The following is a 15,045-nucleotide window of genomic DNA, read 5'->3' as shown; positions in this document are numbered from 1 at the left end:
TTTTATTCTACTTTATAAGATTCTTTTTAATAAGTTATGGTACTTATGATAAATAAGATGTACTGTATGTCTATCCATCTTCCCCTTGCCCTAAAGGAGTGTCTTCATACAAACAATATCAAACAATATTTCCAAATCAGGATTTATTTATACTTATTTACTTCATCATGTTTACATGGTGATACAGAATCTTTGACAGCACAGGTATGGGAAAGAATTTCTGGATTGTATTTCAATGTTGATGTGGCTCAGGTTGGAAAAGATACAACCCCCTGTAATACTTCCAAAAGAAGAACATTGTCTGAATTTCCCTTTCTGTTTGCTACGCAGGTCTATGTAAGGACATCACTTGAAAATGCTGCAACTCTATATTTTCATTCAAAAGTGATTATCCTGATTAGTGAATTATGTCCAGGACAGTGTGTGTGTGTGTGTGTGTGTGTGTGTGTGTGTGTGTGTGTGTGTGTGTGTATTTCTTCCATGGATTACTTTTCCTGTCAAAGTTAAAAACTTGAGTAACTGAGGTTGAGTGAACCATGGGTTAATATATTCTGCAATTGCATTTAATGTCATTCAAGGGAGCAAAATCTGAAGCTGAAAATCCAATCAGCAGCACTGGCTGCCTCTTGCTATTCCTGGAATCTAAATATCTCTGATTATGAAAGACTTATCCTTTCCCTCCTGCCACATATATCTCCTCCGTTCCTCCTAGTGTATCCCTGCAAGTAAAATACCAGCAGGAACCAAGGAAATCTTAGACACAAGGGAAAGTATCACTTAAGGAAGCCCACTAACCAATTAAATTAAAAAGGTTTCTATTCCATTTTTGCAGTAAATATTGATGTAATTATACCTATAAATATGATTTTAAAATACAGTCTTAAAGAATCTGCAGATAAGATCAACTGCAAGAAAGAATGGGAGAGAGGTAAAACTACAACACTGAAGAAATGCACAAAGACACACTGGTTGGGCAATGAAGGGGGTGTGCCCCTGGTTGAGATGTGCCCACCGGGTTTCCGTGCATTCCATCAGCCGAGGGCCCAGGGTAGGGGTGGAGGGGTGGCGGTTGTGATTAAAGAGAGTCTAGAGCCGAGGGAGACCACTGTACCTCAGATAGCCGGGTGTGAATCCCTCTTTGTGAGGTGGGGTCATAGATGTCAGATGGGCTTGCTGGTCGCGTACCTGGCTCCTTGCTGCGTGACAGCTGCCCTGCCCGAGCTCCTAGAGGTGCTTGCCGGGGTGGCGGTGGAGACCCCCAGACTTTTAGTCATGGGGGACTTTAACCTGCCATCTGCCGGCTCGCCATCGACGGTAGCTCGGGAGTTCTTGGCTTCCATGACGGCCTTGGACCTGACTCAAGTAGTGGATGGCCCCACTCACATCGGGGGTGGCACACTGGACCTGATTTTTGTCTCTGGTCAATGGTCGAGAGATCTGGACTTAAAGGAAATAGTCATTGAACCTTTGTCATGGTCAGATCACTCTCCTTCGCCTGGACTTTCTGACCGCTACCCAACACCGCAGGGAGACGGAACCATTACGTTGGTACCGTCCCAGGCGCCTGATGGACCCAGAGAGGTTCCGGACGGAGCTTGGGCCATTTCCTGAGGGTCTGGCTCACGGCACGGCAGAGGAACTGGCTGCAGCCTGGGAACGGGCTGCGGGGGCTTTAGACGGGGTCGTGCCTTTGCGGCCCCTGACCCGGCGTAGATCCCAACCGGCTCCTTGGTTCTCCGAGGAGCTGAGGGGGATAAAACGCCGGAGAAGACGCCTAGAGAGTTCCTGGAGGTCCAGCCGTTCAGAGGCTGATCGGACACTAGTTAAATCCTATACTAGGACCTACCTAGTGGCACTGAGGGAAGCGAGGCGTTGCTACGCCTCCTCCCTCATTGCGTCGGCAGATAACCGCCCAGCTGCCCTGTTTCGGGTGACCCGCTCCCTCCTTCACCAGGGGGAGCGGGATGACCCGTTGCAGGGACGTGCTGAGGAGTTTAACGGTTATCTATACGATAAAATCGTTCAGCTGAAGGACGGTCTGGACCAAGATTGCAGCGATTCGGACGGGACGTCTGAGGGCGGTCTTGGTGATGTTGTGTGGGATGAGTTTGACCCGGTGACTCCCGAGGACATGGACAGGTTGCTGGATAGATTGAATGCCACCACATGTTTACTGGACTGGTGCTGGCCACTCAGGAGGTGACACGAGGCTGGCTCCAGGGGATTACGAGTGCTTCTTTGTTGGAGGGAGTCTTTCCGGCCGCCTTGAAAGAGGCGGTGGTGAGGCCCCTCCTCAAGAAGCCTTCCTTGGACCCGGCTGTTTTAGGTAATTATCGTCCAGTCTCCAACCTTCGCTTCGCGGCGAAGGTTGTAGAGAGTATGGTGGCATATCAGTTTCCCCTTCACCTGGAGGAAACTGTCTATCTGGACCCGTTCCAGTCCGGCTTCCGGCCCGGTTACAGCACTGAGACGGCTTTGGTCGCGTTGGTGGATGATCTCTGGAGGGCCAGGGATAGGGGTTATTCCTCTGCCCTGGTCCTATTAGACCTCTCAGCGGCTTTCGATACCATCGACCATGGTATCCTGCTGCGCCGGTTGGGGCGATTGGGAGTGGGAGGCACCGTTTATCGGTGGTTCTCCTCCTATCTCTCCGACCGTCGCAGACGGTGTTGACGGGCAGAGGTCACCCGCGCGCCTCACTTGTGGGGTGCCGCAGGGGTCGATTCTCTCGCCCCTTTTGTTCAACATCTATATGAAGCCGCTGGGTGAGATCATCAGTGGCTTCGGTGTGAGGTACCAGCTGTACGCCGATGACACCCAGCTGTACTTTTCCACACCGGGCCACCCCAATGAAGCCATTGAAGTGCTGTCCCGGTGTCTGGAGGCCGTACGGGTCTGGATGGGGAGGAACAGGCTCAAGCCCAATCCCTCCAAGACGGAGTGGCTGTGGATGCCGGCATCCCGGTACAGTCAGCTGAGTCCGCGGCTGACTGTCGGGAGCGAGTCATTGGCCCCGATGGAGAGTGTAGAGAGTAAGGAAGATTAAATTGATGGAAATATTTAGGGATCATTAGAAGCAATTGTAGCATTTTTAAAGCCAAAGAACTATGGCATAACATTCAGAAATGACTCATCAGACCCCTCTCCAATTCACTGGAGCAGGGGTGAAATGCTCCCAGTTCAGACCGGATCACCCGATCCGGTAGTGATGGCAGTGGGTGGTTCAGAGAACCGGTAGCAAAAATCCCTGCCCCCACCCCATGCCCAGCTGAGCTGTGCAATCATCAGAGGTGTGTTTTTTTTTACTTTTAAAAGCATTTTTTCTTCGGCCGAAAAAATGCTTTTAAAAGTAAAAAAAAAAAGCCTCTGATGATCGCGCGGCTCAGCTGGGATCATCAGAACCCTTTAAAAGCATTTTTTCTACAAGTTCTTCGGCCGAAGAGGTTGTAAAAAAAAGCTTTTAAAAGGCTCCTCTGGCAATCCCAGCTGAGTTGCCTGATCGCCAGAAACCTTTTGGCCGAAGAGGTTGTAAAAAAAAGCTTTTAAAAGGCTCCTCTGGCAATCCCAGCTGAGTTGCCTGATCGCCAGAAACCTTTTGGCCGAAGAGGTTGTAGAAAAAATGTTTTTAAAAGTAAAAAAAAAAAAAAGTCACATTACCCCACCACCACCAAGCCATGCCCACAGAACTGGAAGTAACACATTTTACATTTCACCCCTGCACTGGAGTATAACAAAGAGAGGAGATACAACAGTGAGGCTTTCAAGATTCTATTATTATAGACAATATCAATTTTAAAAAGTCTTTAGCTTTCCTGTAGAGTTGATTTCCTGCTCCAGTCTATCTAGTAGGGCTGACAAGACAAGCTGCTGAGAATATAGGCAGGAGAAAGATCAGCAATGGAAACAGCAGAGTTCATACTGGTGCAATTTTCTGCTGACTCAAGGATGGGTAGATAGAATTAAAAGATGCCCCAAAGGATGCAGTCCTATAATCTTGTTTCTAGGAGTAATTGCAGTGTGTGATTTATCTCTTCCTTATCAAGGAAGGGAGCTTAAAGTTTAGTTTAGTTTAGTTTTATTAGATTTTTATACCGCCCTTCTCCCGAAGGACTCAGGGCGGTGTACAGCCGAAATAAAATACAGAGTATATACAATTAAAAGAAATTAAAAGAAACTATTAATAAATGGCCGATAATTTAAAAATTAAAAAATTTACAAATGTTTAAAATCTCTAAAACCCCAATTTAAAATCACTATTTATGCCAGTCCTGCTTGAATAAATAAGTATGTTTTTAGCTCACGACGGAAGGTCCGAAGATCAGGAACTTGACGTAAGCCAGGGGGGAGTTCGTTCCAGAGCGTCGGTGCTCCCACAGAGAAGGCCCTATCCCTGGGAGCCGCCAGCCGACATTGTTTGGCGGACGGCACCCTGAGAAGGCCCTCTCTGTGAGAGCGTCTGGTCGATGGGAGGCATACGGTAACAGCAGGCGGTCTCGTAAGTACCGGGTCCTAAGCCATGGAGCGCTTTAAAGGTGGTAACCAGGATCTTGAAGCGCACCGAAGACCACAGGAAGCCAGTGCAAACTACGGAGCAGAGGTGTTACGTGGAGCCTCGGCGGCTCCCATTACCACTCGCAGCTGCATTCTGACTAACTGCAGCCTCCGGTGCACCTCAAGGGCAGCCCCATGTAGAGAGCATTGCAATAATCCAGCCGAGACGTAACCAGAGCGTGAGTGACCGTGCATAAGGCATCCCGGTCAAGGAAGGGACGCAACTGGCGAACCAAGCGAACTTGGTAAAGCCCTCCTGGTGACGGCTGCCAGATGTTCCTCAAAGGACAGCCGGCCATCCAGGAGGACGCCCAAGTTGCGAACCACCTCCTTTGGGGCCACTAACTCGCCCCAACAGTCAGCTGCGGATGCAGCTGACTGTACCGGGTGCCGGAATCCACAGCCACTCCGTCTTGGAGGATTGAGCTTGAGTCTGTTTCTCCCCATCCAGACCCGTCGGCTTCCAGGCACCGGGACAGCACTTGACCGCCGTTGGGGTGGTCCGGGGTGGAAAAGTACAGCTGAGTGTCATCAGCGTACAGATGATAACTCACCCGAACCCACTGATGACCTCACCCAGCGGCTTCATGTAGATGTTGAACAGGGTAGGCGAGAGAATCGACCCTGGGGTACCCCACAAGTGAGGCCCTCGAGGACGACCTCTGCCCCTGTCAACACCGACTGCGACCGGTCAGAGAGATAGGAGGAGAACCACCGATAAACGGTGCCTCCCACTCCCAATCCCTCCAACCGGCGCAGCAGGATACCATGGTCGATGGTATCAAAAGCCGCTGAAAGATCTAATAGGACCAAGGCGGAGGAACAGCCCCTGTCCCTGGCCCTCCAGAGGTCATCCACCAACGCGACCAAAGCCGTCTCCGTGCTATAACCGGGCCGGAAGCCGGACTGGAACGGGTCTAGATAGACAGCTTCCTCCAGGTGCCGGGGAAGCTGCCATGCAACCACTCTCTACAACCTTCGCTAAAAGCGAAGGTTGGAGACTGGACGATAATTTCCCAAAATAGCTGGGTCCAGGGAAGGCTTCTTCAGGAGAGGTCTCACCACCGCCTCCTTCAAGGCGGCGGGAAACCCCTTCAACTAAAGAAGCATTTATAATCCCCTGGAACCAGCCTCGTGTCACTTCCTGAGCAGCCAGTACTAACCAGGAAGGACACGGGTCCAGTAAACACGTGGTCGCATGCAACCTCCCCAGCAACCTGTCCACGTCCTCGGGAGCCACAGAATCAAACTCATCCCAAATAACCTCAACAAGACGAGTCTCTGTCACCTCAGCTGAATCATCGCAATCATGGTCCAAACCATCACGAAGCTGAACGATTTTATCGTATAGATAACCGTTAAACTCCTCGGCTCGACCCTGCAAGGGGTCATCCCGCCCCTCTTGTTGAAGGAGGGAACGGGTCACCCGAAACAGGGCGGCCGGGCGGTTATCTGCCGACGCAATGAGGGTGGAAACGTAGGAGCGTTTCGCCTCCCTCATTGCCACTAGGTAAGTCCTGGTAAAGGACCTCACTAGTGTCCGATCAGCCTCGGACCTGCTGGACCTCCAAACACTCTCTAGGCGTCTTCTCCGGCGTTTCATCTCTCTCAGCTCCCCGGAGAACCAGGGAGCCAATTGAGATCTGCGCCGGGTCAGAGGCCGCAAAGGCACGACACGGTCCAAAGCCCCAGCCGCGGCCCGATCCCAAGCCGCAACTAGTTCTTCAGTCGTGCCGTGGGTAAGATCCTCAGGAAACGGCCCAAGCTCCGTCAGAAACCTCTCCGGGTCCATCAGGCGCCTGGGACGGAACCAACGCATCGGCTCCGTCTCCCTGCGGTGGTGAGCAGCGGTTCGAAAGTCTAGGCGAAGGAGAAAATGATCCGACCATGACAATGGTTCTTTCACTATATCTCCTAATTCCAGATCATTAACCCACTGACCAGAGATAAAAATCAAGTCTAGCGTGCCTCCCCCGATGTGTGTAGGGCCATCAGTTACTTGAATCAGGTCCAAGGCCGTCATGGAGGCCTGGAACTCCTGAACCACTGTTGATGACAAGCCGGCCGATGGCAAGTTGAAATCTCCCAAGACCAAAAGTCTGGGGATCTCAACCGCCACGCCAGCAAGCACCTCCAGTAGCTCAGGTAGGGCTGTAGTCACGCAGCAAGGAGCCAGGTACGTGATCAACAACCCCATCTGATTACGATGGCCCCACTTCACAAGGAGGGATTCACAGCCAGCTATCTGAGGAACAGTGGACTCCCTTGGCTCCAGACTCTCTCTAATCAGTTTAATTAAAACAGTTTAGATCATGATCTGCTCTTGTAGGACCATACCAGAGCATTCTTCTGAAGCTGCTGGGGCTCAATCTTTAGCAATAATGACCCTCCCGTCATCAGTTGTGTCTCATTGGTCTGTGCAGATGGCATTTGCCACCTAAGTAGCTTTTCTGCCATCATAATCCTATTTGGACTAGTCATTAAATAAGAACAACAGCGTACCACTTTCTTTTCATATTGCAAGAAAAAGAGGTTTCCTTTTGCACAGTTTGGTGCCAGGGAAGTCAAGTTTCCAAAGGGGAGAAGTTGACCAGTTTCAAAGTCTTCAAGAGATTACCTTCAACTGCATGGGTGAACTGCAACTGAGTGATCATACAGAAATTACAGCTATCTTTTGCGTTTGAATACCATCTTCTCTAAGAGGTTTCTATATTTTCTATATAGTTGCCCAGAAGAGGAATGAGGCCCTGCTTTGAGCTGGGAAGTAGAACAGCATGATGACTTTAGTCTGTCTTCACTCTGGTAAGTCTTATTTTACATTGGAAGACAATTGAAGTTGATTAAATAAATGCAATTTATCATTATGTTGCAAGCCAATTTGTGGGTTGCTTTCCCCAAAGAATTTGGGTTTAGATCCTGATCTATTGACATTGATGGGATTAGGGTTCTATCTATTAGGTCATTGACTAGAAAAACTATTAAATTTAAAATGTAAGATAAGTATATAGGGGCTTAAAGCTTAGACTGGTTTAGATCTTACCTGGCACGCAGTTGAATTACTGGTTAATCTTCCAATGGAAAGCAAAAGAAATATTATCTACTTGGATATGCAGTATCCTGAGAAACTCACTATTCATTTTGCCAGAGCTCATGGTTGTATCAAACACTTTGAAAACATCTTCCGTATCAATCCCCTTGCTATGTCATTCCAAATTTTGTTAAATTTAAGAAATGCATTTCAGAAAAGATCTTGAGTCATTGAAAAGGTAGTAATCAAATAAATTATATTGTAATTTGATTGACTTTAGTGTCAGCATTTGGGTTTTTAAGGCACATGGACTAATGTCAACAACTGTGAGTGAGCAAACAACAATGTGCAAAAGGAATAAATCCTGCGAGCCTCACAAGAAGATCAAATATATTGAAATATATATGAGACCTGATTGTTTGGATATGTTTTGGTGTGAATTCATTTTTAGCTGCATCCTATGCTAAAATAAACATGTATTAGTTTTTCCTCATGCTGAATATTACAACATACTCAGCGCATTACAGCTCAATCGTAGAAAAGATGTTTTGAGATTCCTGATATTTCAAAATGTATCCGCATTTATATAGATGCAATTAATTTGGCAATGTTAGTATTCTGTATTTTCTATTGGCTGGAATATTACTCATCTTGGTGCATATGAAATCAAAACACCTGCAAAGATTTCCATCAATATCCTAGTTTAGTGATGGCTAACCTTTTTCCATCGCATGCCAAAAGCAGGAGGAGCACGGGGGGGTCATGCACGCAAGTGCCCACACCTATAATTCAATACCCCCCGTGCCTTGCCCCCCGCGCATGCGTGCGAACCCCTCCCCGCATGCAATGCATGACACACCCCCGCACCCCATTTTGGGCTTAGCAGGCCTCCCTGAAGCCTCCAGAGGTTGGAAACAACCAATTTCCAGACATCCGGTAAGCCATTTAGTCCCGTTTTTCACCTTCCCCAGGCTCCAGCGGCTTTTTTGGAGCCTGGGGAGGGTGAAAATGGTCTCCTCCCCCGAGGCCAAAAATGCCCTCCCAGAGTCTTCGTGCAAGCCCTGTACTTACCTGGCACGTGGAGACTCCTGGGGGGGGGGGGAGATGGCGTGGGAGGGGCCAGCCAAAAATCAGCTGGCATCACACTGGAGCTGAGCTAAGTCAACAGCTCACGTGTCCGCAGATAAGGCTCCGCGTGCCACCTGTGGCATGCGTACCATAGGTTTGACATCACGGTCTTAGTTAAATCCACCACGAGGCAAGTCATTTTATAGTTTGTGTTGGTCAGGCGATATCTGGAATAACGTTCTGAATTCTAAGTTATCACATACAAAAAAGACATGGGCAAAAGAGACTACATTCAGCAAAGTGAGCCAATTCCTAAGAGGTCTAGGAACTCCTATAAGAATGATTAAAATAATTGTATGTTTTTTAAAACAATCTTTATTTTTTGTGTTGGGTGTTTAGCATACATACAACATGAATTTGTTGTGTTTGAAATTTCAAATGAAGTTATACACATTATATTATGCTTTTTTGAGACAAGACATCTTGTATGGAATCCAGAAGAACGGAAAGAAATAATAATGGCTAAGAAACTGAAGGCATGAGAATAAAAAGAAACACAGCTAAAATTAGTTTTTAACCATACTTGATAGGTTTATATCGTTATAAAATCATCTTGGTTTCCACCACATTTATCTACCACTTCTTACAGTACACTTTAAACTTCTCACCTCTCTTTTTTTTTTAAAAAGATTTTATCAATTCTATCCAAAAATATCTTTCTCCTGCTTTTCCTTCTGACCTGTTTATTTTTCTTTTACATATTGGCCTTTGTGTTGATTCTCTTTCATTCTCTCTGTAACCACAGTGCTCAAACATACTTCTTTCTCTCTGTTTACTCTCTTTCATAGTAATCCGGCAAGCAATTCAGGCACTTCCAGAGCAGTTTAACTAATTGCACAGAGGATAAGTGCTGATTTCCACATTGCTGCCCAATTGTGCTCAAGCACTCTTGACCACTGAGATGAGTAGCTTGTCCTGTCCTGTGCACTGAAAAGGAAGAGTTTATTGGGGGCCAGATTTTGAAAAGTGTTACCAAAGGCCAGCTCATTTGATTTATGTCACAGGGCAGTGGCTAAATGTTTTACATGAACAGATCTTCTCGTTCTGTTTTAGTACTGTACTTAATCTCTCTGGAAAGTATGTGCAGCATTTGACTCTTCAGTTCTCTTTCAAAGAGGATTCTTCGAGTAATTGAGGAATTATTGAGCGGAATGTAATATTCTGAATAAATCCATAATGAGATGCAACACTTGCAAATAAATGCAACACAAGTCTGCCAAAAAAATGGAAAGAAGCTACATCAGATTTCTTCTCCCAAGAAACAAAAGTCAAGGAAACAGTTGGTCCATTAATGGGAGAAAATGGCAAGAAGGTAATGAGTAGCATGTAGAAAGCAGAACCGCTTAACTCATATTTTTTTGCACTTGTCTTTACACAAAAGGGGAAAAAAACTGTCCACCCTATCCAAAATAAATAAATAAATAAATACTGTAAAATTAGGAATGCCAATCAGAATAAGCAAGAAAATGGTAAGAGAACACCTATCAACTCTACATGACTTTAAATCACCAGGAACAGATGGATTACACCCTAAGGTTCTGAAGGAACTGGCAGAGGTGATCTCAGAACCACTGAACCACCACTTTCAAAGATCCTGGAGCATCAGGGAACCACCAGAGGCCTGGAAAAGGGCTGATGTAGTTCCCATCTTTAAAAAGTAATGGGGGGGGGAAATGAATCCAGGAAACTACAGACCTGTCAGCCTGATATCAAAACTGGAAATATTCTGGAAGAAGAAAGATGAGAGATGCCCTGACAATCGTCTTGATTGAATTTATTAATAATTCATTAAAAATATAATTTGAAGTTGTGCGTCCCATACAGTCCCATATCTGCAAAAATAGATCCATGCTTCCTATTTGTTCTAATATGGATATAGGCCATCTCCCCCTAGCTGAGAAAAATGTTTTTTTTTTAAAAAAAAACACTAGACATAACATCCTTTCCCCTGCATTGCTGCAAGGCAGGTTTGTTAAAATTCCATTCACTGAGTTCACCTCCCCGTGCTGCTTTAATGAGATGGAAACAATCACCCATGAATTGTCACACGGTAAATTTTACAGCACCTTTTGGACCAATCTTATTTTACTAGTTTGCAAACATGCTGGAAATCAGACAAGCACTTTCTGAAGTTCCTTTAGAAAATCTGAAACCTTTCATCACTTTCTCAGTAACTACATGGTGTGTTGCCAGAATGGAAATAAGACAAAAGCATACGGATAATTTCACTTGACTTTATTTGACTCAGTGGAACTTTGACTGAGTTCCACCGAGCTGTAGATTATAGCTAAACTGTTAAAATATGATCTTTTTAGTTATAGAAAGTATCTTGTGTTGGTTTTAGTTTTATACTACTCCAGTTTTATAGTTTATAATTTTTATAATAAAATATTATTTTCTTGCACATAACTCTGTTCCTAGAGTGTATTTCGCTACTCCCTTCTGCTTGAGATGTTGGATGACCAACTGCACTCTATGTGTAGTCCTCAATGGAACTGCATCTACATGGAGGGAAGTATGCAGTGGAGTACCCCAAGGCTCTGTTTTAGACTCAGTACTCTTCAACATCTTCATCAATGACTTGGACAAGGGAATAGATGGGGAACTTATCAAATTTGCAGATGACACCAAGCTGGCAGGAATAGCCAACACTCAAGAAGATAGGCTTAAGATACAAAAGGATCTTGACAGACTTGAACACTATCTAACAAAATGAAATTCAGTGATGAAAAAAGTAAGGTTCTACATGTAGGCAAGAAAAAAAAATGCACATGTACAGTATATGTGGTACCTTGCTCAACAGTAGTAACTATGAGAGGGATTTTGGAGTCCTAGTGGACAACCATTTAAATATGAGCCAGCAGTGTCAGCAGCTGCAAAAAAGCCAACACAGTTCTAGGCTGCATAAACAGAGGGATAGAATCAAGATCATGTGAAGTGTTAATACCACTTTATAATGCCTTGGTAAGGCCACACTTGGAATACTGCATTCAGTTTTGGTCACCACGATGTAAAAAAGATGTGGTAACTCTAGAAAGAGTGCAGAGAAGAGCAACAAAGATGATTAGGGGGCTGGAGGCTAAAACATATGAAGAATGGTTGCAGGAACTGGGTATGTCTAATGAAAAGAAGGACTAGGGGAGGCATGATAGCAATGTTCCAATATCTCAGGGGTTGCCACAAAGAAGAAGGAGTCAAGCTATTCTCCAAAGCACCTGAGGGTAGGACAAGAAGTAATGGGTGGAAACCAGTGGTGGGATTCAGCCAGTTTGCAACACTTCAGGAGAACCGGTTGTTAACTTTCTGAGCAGTTTGGTGAACTGGTTGTTGGAAGAAATCATTAGGGCAGAGAACCAGTTGTTAAATTATTTGAATCCCACCACTGGTGGAAACCAATCAAGGAGAGAAGCAACTTAGAACTAAGGAGAAATTTTCTGACAGTTAGAACAATTAATCAGTGTAACAACTTGCCTCCAGAAGTTGTGAATCCTGGAAGTTTTTAAGATGTTGGATAACCATTTGTCTGAAGTGATATAGGGTTTCTTGCCTAAGCAGGGGGTTGGATAGAAGGTCTCTTCCAACTCTCTTATTTTATTCTATGTACTTTGTATTTTCTCCTTGTTTGTTTATTTTGTGCTGGTCATTGACCAAATAAAGATTACTGTATATTATATGGGCCATCTACACTTGTAGGAGGGGAACATCAGATGATATTGTCCACAGCCTGTCTCTAGCCTGCTGGGAAGGTGATCTCCTCCTGAGTTTTCTTATTCCACAGCAGAATTTTTTTTTTCTCCACCCTTTAAGTCTCCTGCTGTACTTCATTCCATTTTGCACAAATGCCTCTGTTCTGGTTCACTGTTGTGGGATTTGGGACAAGCTTCCTCAGTCCTTGCTCTCTGTTCTCTCGACAGTCATTTCATGCTGAGCTGCTTGCCATGAAAGTCGGGACCTTTAATTGTGGAGTGTTAGCTTGTTGTTATGTTTCTTATAAGAGCAGCAGAAGAACAAGGAATTGCTGGCAATTTTTGTTTGTCTTGAACAGCTTTAGCACAGGAAGAGTGAAGAGCTGGTCTTTTCTTCTTTCTTTGTTCATTTTCTTTTCTTCTTTCTTTTCTTTTTTCTTTGACAAGAATTGTGACAGGTTTTTTTTTTCCTTTTAGTCCAAGTGACAAGGAAAATCTCTCAACAGAGACGGTGTTAACCATAGTCTGCCATTATTTGTTGAGGAAGGTAGCAAAATTTGGAAAAGAATTTTTTAAGTTGATTTCATTTCAAGGCAGTTTATGTACAAGAGTCAAGCAGCTGAAGGTTGTGCTGAAGTTCTGAGTCAGCTTTAGTAAGTTTTGATCTAAGCCATCAGCAGATTTATAATATATCTAGAATGTATGAAGCCAAAATAATCTCTCCCCCGGAGATATGGTATACAACTATGTTCTCCTGAAGTGTGCCATAGAAAGTGGGACATCTGTTATGCAAATTGAAGCAACCCATTTGCTTTATTAGGGTACAAGAGCATGTATGTGAGGTGCCCTCACACCTGAGCATTTCCATGTGTGTCTGAGATGTGAGGAATGTATATCCTTATGTTTTAAAAGCTGAGTATTTGATTTGAACTCCCAAATACTGGTTTTCTACAGTTGACCCAAAAAGCCTAGACACTTTTGGGAAACCTCAACAAAGATCTTTCTGGGCAAGGTTTTGGGGATAGCTTTGTAAATGGTATTAAATGTAGTTATGGAGAGTCTCAGTCATTCAAGTCATGGTTGTCTTAAGGGTGATTTTTTAAAAGGCAGTTGGACTATTTTTTTTCTTGGAGGAAGAAGATGTTTAACATCTCAGTTCCGGGCTGATGATGCAGCTTCTTGGATGAGAAGAAAAATATCTTCTTCCTCCAAGAAAAAACATAGTCCACTTGCCTTTTAAATGTAATTAATTTTGTTCAAACTAATTACATTTAGCCTACCTTGCTCACTATAAAGCTGATTCCAGGTCTTTATATTTCTTGGCCCATTTTACTTCTATTTTGTGTCAGTGTGTCAAAAAAATGGTCAATATCATGCATAATACCACTTCCATGTCATAATTTCAACCAGTGTTAAAGCAATTAAGATTAGAAGAAGGCAGTTCCAGAAGAAGACTATCGCTACTTCCCTGTCTACAAAATGTAACTCAGTGGATGGCACCACTTTTTTTTACTTAACTGAGAAGCTGAGGCCCACAAGTGCTATCTAGCATGAAAGGCCTCTAGATCTGAGTAGTGCACATGTTTTGTACGTAGAACATTCCTCACTCCTAATTCCACCATATCCAAGCAGAAAAAGCAAAACCTAATTCTGGGATCAAAGTTTTCTAAGTATTTTGGAGCACTGAATATAGAACATAGAATCGTAGGGTTGGAAGGGACCTAAGAGGTCTCCAAATTCAAACCTTGCTCAAGGCAGGAGACTTACACCATTCCAGACAAATGGTTGTCCATTCTCTTTTTTTAAAACCTCCAGTGATGGAGCATCCACAACTCCATTGTGGGTTTCTTTCCACTAATTTCTTTATTCTAATTTATTCTAATCTCTTTCCACTAATTTCTTTCAACTAAACTTTCCACTAATATAGCAGAATCCCTAAGCATAATCTTTGAAAAAGCTTTCACGACAGTTCCCTTCCCAAACTTTGGTCACTAGCCACGGTCATCCCTGTCTTCAGAAAAGGAGACCCCAGCTAGTTGAAAATTACAGACCAATCTCTCTATGCTGCGTCACCTGCAAAGTAATGGAATCTATCATCAACCAATCCATTACCCTCCACCTAGAAACAAACAACCTACTCTCTAATAAACAATTTGGTTTCAGAAAAAAATTATCATGTAACTTACAACTTCTTCACTGCAAAAACATATGGACTACAAATCTTGATCAGGGCAAAGCAATAGATGCAATCTACATAGACTTCTGCAAAGCATTTGACTCAGTAGTACATGATAAACTTCTCCTAAAACTAAAATCTTACGGCATTTCAGGACCCCTTCACAATTGGATAACAGCTTTCCTGTCAAACAGACAAGTTTGACAAACATGGGCCTCTGTGGCTCAGGCTGCTAATGCAGCCTGTTATTAACAGCAGCTGCCTGCAATTATTGCAGGTTCTAGTCCCACCAGGCCCAAGGTTGATTCAGCCTTCCATCCTTTATAAGGTAGGTAAAATGAGGACCCAGATTGTTGCGGGTAATAAATATACAAATAGAATGAAGACTATTGCTAACATAGTGTTAGCCGCCCTGAGCCTCCGGAGAAGGGCGGGATATAAATGCAAATAAAAAAAAAAGTGGTCAAAATTGGCAA

The sequence above is a fragment of the Ahaetulla prasina genome, chromosome 1 (assembly GCF_028640845.1).
Source record: "Ahaetulla prasina isolate Xishuangbanna chromosome 1, ASM2864084v1, whole genome shotgun sequence".
Taxonomy (NCBI): domain Eukaryota; kingdom Metazoa; phylum Chordata; class Lepidosauria; order Squamata; family Colubridae; genus Ahaetulla; species Ahaetulla prasina.
Note: the sequence above shows the minus strand (reverse complement) of the source record.